The 4,674-nt window shown below is 56.3% G+C and overlaps 1 long non-coding RNA gene across 1 annotated transcript; it reads right to left on the bottom strand.

The window, feature by feature from the left end:
- Positions 1–781: 781 nt before the first annotated feature.
- Positions 782–4,283, bottom strand: LOC129049637 (uncharacterized). The gene is made up of 3 exons (XR_008512865.1): positions 4,200–4,283; positions 1,953–2,035; positions 782–1,201 (listed from the first exon to the last, which is right to left on the bottom strand). It is a non-coding gene; the product is annotated as an uncharacterized LOC129049637 (long non-coding RNA).
- Positions 4,284–4,674: the final 391 nt, after the last annotated feature.

Raw genomic sequence — 4,674 nt, 5'->3', positions numbered from 1 at the left:
GGCCTGTAAGGCTAGGTGAAGTCTTGGGGGCTCTGGAGGCTAAGGCGACAGGGCTGGGGCCGCAGCCATGGGTGCTGGTGCTTGCCCGTCCCTGCCCTGCGGCTCTCACTCCACAGACTGGGGAGCCCGGGACCCTGGCCCAGGGACAGAGTGAGGCTCCTCAGCCCCAGGGGCAGCTTCAGGTCAGGGACTCGGGGGTGATTGGGGTGGTTCCCACACACCAGGGCCCCTCGCCCTGGCCCTCCCTGCTGCCCCAGCCTGGAAGCTCCAGGACAGGTCCTGCCTTGCCCCATGCCTGGGTCTTGGGGAGAGTTTGCTGAGGGCATCCATGCCCAGGGCCCTTGGGGGCAGGACTAGGATTTGCACCCCCCACCCTCAGTCTGAAGGGCCCTCCTGGCAAATGAGCTCACCCATCCCTGGGGCAGAGGGCCCCACTTCCTGGGGTGCAAAGCCACCTCTTCCTCGTTGCTCCGGATGCTTCCATGGTAACAGATTCTTCCGCAGTAGAGTGGTAGGGCACCCCTTCCCCGACCATCTGCCTCCCAGCAGGCTGGTGGAGGGGCTCACTCCCATCCACGTGTCTCCTGTGGGCTCCCACCTTCCTCTGGGCACCCTGGGTGCACCAAGGTGTTTTAGAAGGAGCTGCACCAGCTTGGAGGCAAGAAGGGCAGGAAGAGGCTGTGCAGGTGCCCAGGAGGGGAGGCTTGTGTGTTAAGGTCTTGGGTATTTAGAAATCTGTTTTACACAGGCTCTCTTTTTGAGTTTATGTAAAGGGGGGTTTCACAGCTACACACATTTATTCCAATGTGCCTCCAGGGAGACCTTTCCCAGAATCCCGGGGCTCCAGGCCCCATGGCTCTTGAGGTGGCTCCAGTATGCAATGGATGCTTCCAGGGTGCCCCAGGGTCCCTTGGGGGCTCTGTGGAGCTTCTGTTTCTGAGGGTGGAGGACTGTGTTCATCTGAGGGTGGAGACCTGTTTTCGTCTGAGGGTGGAGGCCTGTGTTCGTCTGAGGGTGGAGGCCTGTGTTCATCTGAGGGTGGAGGCCTGTGTTTGTCTGAGGGTGGAGGCCTGTGTTTGTTCTCCCTAAAGGCCTACCTTCTGGTGCCGCCCTGCTATTCGTGGTTGTTTCCAGAGGCAAGCTGGAAGTGGGGTGCAGCTGGGGCTGTGGAAAACACTCCCTGCTGTGCCATGGGGGGTCTCTATGGTAACACAGAGACTGGAGCTGGAGGGGCTGGGGGTCCAGGGGAGGCCGAGATAAAGGCTGCCTGTACCAGGGCCTTCCCTAGCACCTGTCACTGAGACTGCTGAATGAACCGGGCAGGGATGGCCTGCAGGCCTGTAGTCCTGAAGACTTAGCTTTCGGCCTGATCCTGCCATCTGCGGGCTGAGGTTCTGCCTGGACAGCTGCCCCAAGAGGAGACCGGGCAAACCCCTGGCTACTGGGGTGGTCTCCTGCAGCCTGTCAGCAAGATCCCCTCTGCCCTCAGCAGGGATGCTGGGTGCCCTAGGGAGGCCTCAGCAGCCTGTTTCATAGCCAAGGACGCTGAGACCTGGAGCACAGGGACGCCCACCTGAGGCCCCACAGCTGGGGAGAAGCAGGCGTGAGGGTGGGGCGCTTTCGGTCAGAGGCTGTCTGCCTCGTGGTATGGCTGTTGGAGTGGGGGCAGCTGGTTCGGGGAGGGGTCTGGGAGCCATTCCACCGGGGTAATTGCAATGCCCACAACTCAGCTCTTGGTACTGGCTCTGTTCCATGCTCTGGGCAGGCATCACCTCCTTCCATCCTAAAACCCCCTCCAAGGTACTCAGTATCTTATCCCTGTTCTGTTGATAGGGAAACTGAGTCTCAGAGTTGCCATCACTGGGCTGGCCAGAAGAGCTTGGGTCCAGGCCCAGGCAGCCCTGCTTTGCAGGTGTGAAAGGCCTGGTCCCCACTGCCAAGCCAGCACCCACCTGTGGGTGGTGACCAGGCCCGGGGCCTCAATGTGCACACACAGGAGCTGGGTTCCTAGCGGCAGATTGACTTCATAGGATTGCTGAGAAAATCAAACAGGTTAATGAATGACAGATGACTGGACCCAAGTAAGGCATTGTTAGTAAGTTCTTTTCTGATATTTAACTAAAGCATTTGTTTGCAGCCCTGGGACTGTTTTCAAGAGGAAAAAGGCCCCGCAAAGAAGCAAGCAGAGTCTCTTTAATGTCCCTTCTTAAATTAAAAAAAAAAAAAAGGTAGAAGTCAGGAGTAAAATTGCCTCTTATGAAGACACCATGGAGAACCGATTTAATTTCCATAATGTAGGACAACAATGAGCGCACAGCCTCATGGGAGAATAAATCCAGCCACTTTAAGGGAGGAAAGGAGGTGCTAAGTACATCACATCAAAAACTAATTTATGAACTTCAAATCTATGTACCAATTCAAAATCTGTTTTAACAAACTGCTCTTATTAAAGTCAATTGGGAAGCATTCCATTATAAAAACAAATGAAATCTTCCCCATCTATGAGATAAATAATTTTCTCCCCACACCTAAGCGGGAGGCATTAGCTTAACGGGTAACCATCTAAATTATGTATTAAACTCAATTACATTGTATTCCTGCTTTCCAATTAGGGTTCCCTGATTGACTCACGTGGCATGGAGACTCCTCCCAGGCAGTCCCCAATCCTCCTGGCCCCTGGATCTGGCTATGCAGATGTCATTCACCCCCAGCTTGAGTGTGTCTCTCCCTCACTCTAAGACAGTGAGGTGTGGCTTCTGATGGAGAGTGACCACAGACAGCGGCATGATCAGCTAAATCACCATCTCAATCTGCCAGAGCCACTCCTGGCAGCCACTTCTGAGGCTGCTGTATCTCCTGGCCCTCTAGAGAGCGCTCCCGAAATCACCAGCATCGCGAGGGCAGCTCTGCTGAGCCTGTGGCCTCTGCAGATGCAAGCAGTGTGCTGCTGCTATGACGAGTGTCTTCCTGTCCTCAGAGGCACCAGTCCCCCAGCTCCTGCCCTGTGCCGGCCATGCCTCAGCCAACATTGCACCACGGTGAACTCCCCTATGTAACCAAGAGCTTTCCTTGTAAGAATCCAGACTCTCTGAGAAGGGCTATGTTCCTGGGCATATTTCTCAAACAGAAGGGACGAACTCCTTTTAAAATGAAAAAAACGTGTAGACTCCCAAGTGCAAAAATGCTACTTGTGAGGGGTCACTGTGCAGTGATTGCAAAGGCCAGCTTGCCCTGCAGAGCCCGCTGTAGCCTTCATGGAAGCTGGGGAGCTGCGGGAACGCCCATTCCTCAAAGTCGCTGTGCACCCACTGTGAGCTGCTCTGAGCAACACAGCGAGAGCTGGAGGATGGGGCCAGAAGGGGCTCCATGATGAAAGCACACCAGGAGGAAGAAATGACTGGGCAGCCTGCTGCAGGTGGCAGACACCTGGGAACACGTAGCACAGCTGGGTGGGGAAACTAGGAGCACCAGGTCGGGGGTCTGGGTGAGAAAGTAGCTCTGAAAGGGCGACGTGAGGGAGGCGAAGGGTCGGTCATTCTGAGATTAGAGGAAGGGGTCCCAGCAGGACAAGCCACCAGGGCAAAGGCTCTAAGCCCCCATCTCAGGGTGGGGGTGGCAGCATGTGGGGACAGACACTTTCAGGCTGGGCTTCAAGAGGCCTCAGAGTTGGCACCAGAGGCCCCCTCTGCCCCCGTCTCTGACTGCAGGAAGAATAAAAGGCTGGAAAGAGGGCCTGGCTAAGTTACACAGAGGAGCCCCCTCAGCCAAAAAGAGCCAGGGGAGCCAGAAGCTGGAGAGCAGCTCCTGAGTTGGGGGTGCTACAAGCAAGGTCCCTGCTTGTTCCTGAGTCTTGGCTTGGATGTGGCTTAGCCTCAAACTTTCGTGTCCACCTGGGTTTCTCTGAGTGACCCTGACAGGGACCAAAGGCCCAGCAGCCCACACATCACCCTTGATTGGCAGCCGACCATCCCGGCACTGGGCCACAATGGCATCCAGAGAGCGGCCCCCGGCAGTGTCATTCGGGTAGTAATGCAAGAAGGCCCTGTCCGGTTCCTGTTCAGGGCCTGGAAGGCCTCCATGATTTGGCGGCACAAGCCTGGGGCTGTGGCACTGTCGGAGGACCTGCCTGGCCTCTTCATGCCAAAGAGGTTCTCATGTAACCCACAACATAACCCGCAGGGCCAGATTGACCTTCTCACCTAACCGGAGACGGAGAAGAACCAAGGGGCTCTCAGGAATAAGGCATTTCTCCGGGCAATCAGGTGTGCAGGGGGCTGAGCTGGGATTCCAATTCTGCGTCACAATGGGCTCCAGGTTCTGCAGCAGTTTCAGGGGCGACATTACCGAGGTCCTCGTGGGCGGGAGAGGGAAGTGCGATGGGGCACGTCAAGGACGACGAGGTGCCCGCTGCCCATTGAAGGATGGTGGGGCTCCATTCAGCAGAGGTGGGGGCTGTGATGGGGGTGGATGGGTGTGTGAGGTGATTGGGTTTGTGTGTGGGGGGTGTGTGTGTGTGTGTGATGAGTGTGTGTGTGGTGCATGGTGTTTGTGTGATGGCCCAGTGTGTGTGGCTGTGTGTGCAGGTGTATGTGTGATGAGTTTGTGTGTGTGGTGTGTGTGCGTGTGATGGTTGAGTGTATATATGGTGTGACGTGTGTGGTGTCTGGCATGTGT

The sequence above is a fragment of the Pongo abelii genome, chromosome 14 (genome assembly GCF_028885655.2).
Source record: "Pongo abelii isolate AG06213 chromosome 14, NHGRI_mPonAbe1-v2.0_pri, whole genome shotgun sequence".
Lineage (NCBI taxonomy): Eukaryota > Metazoa > Chordata > Mammalia > Primates > Hominidae > Pongo > Pongo abelii.
This window is presented reverse-complemented; position numbering and strand designations above follow the sequence as displayed.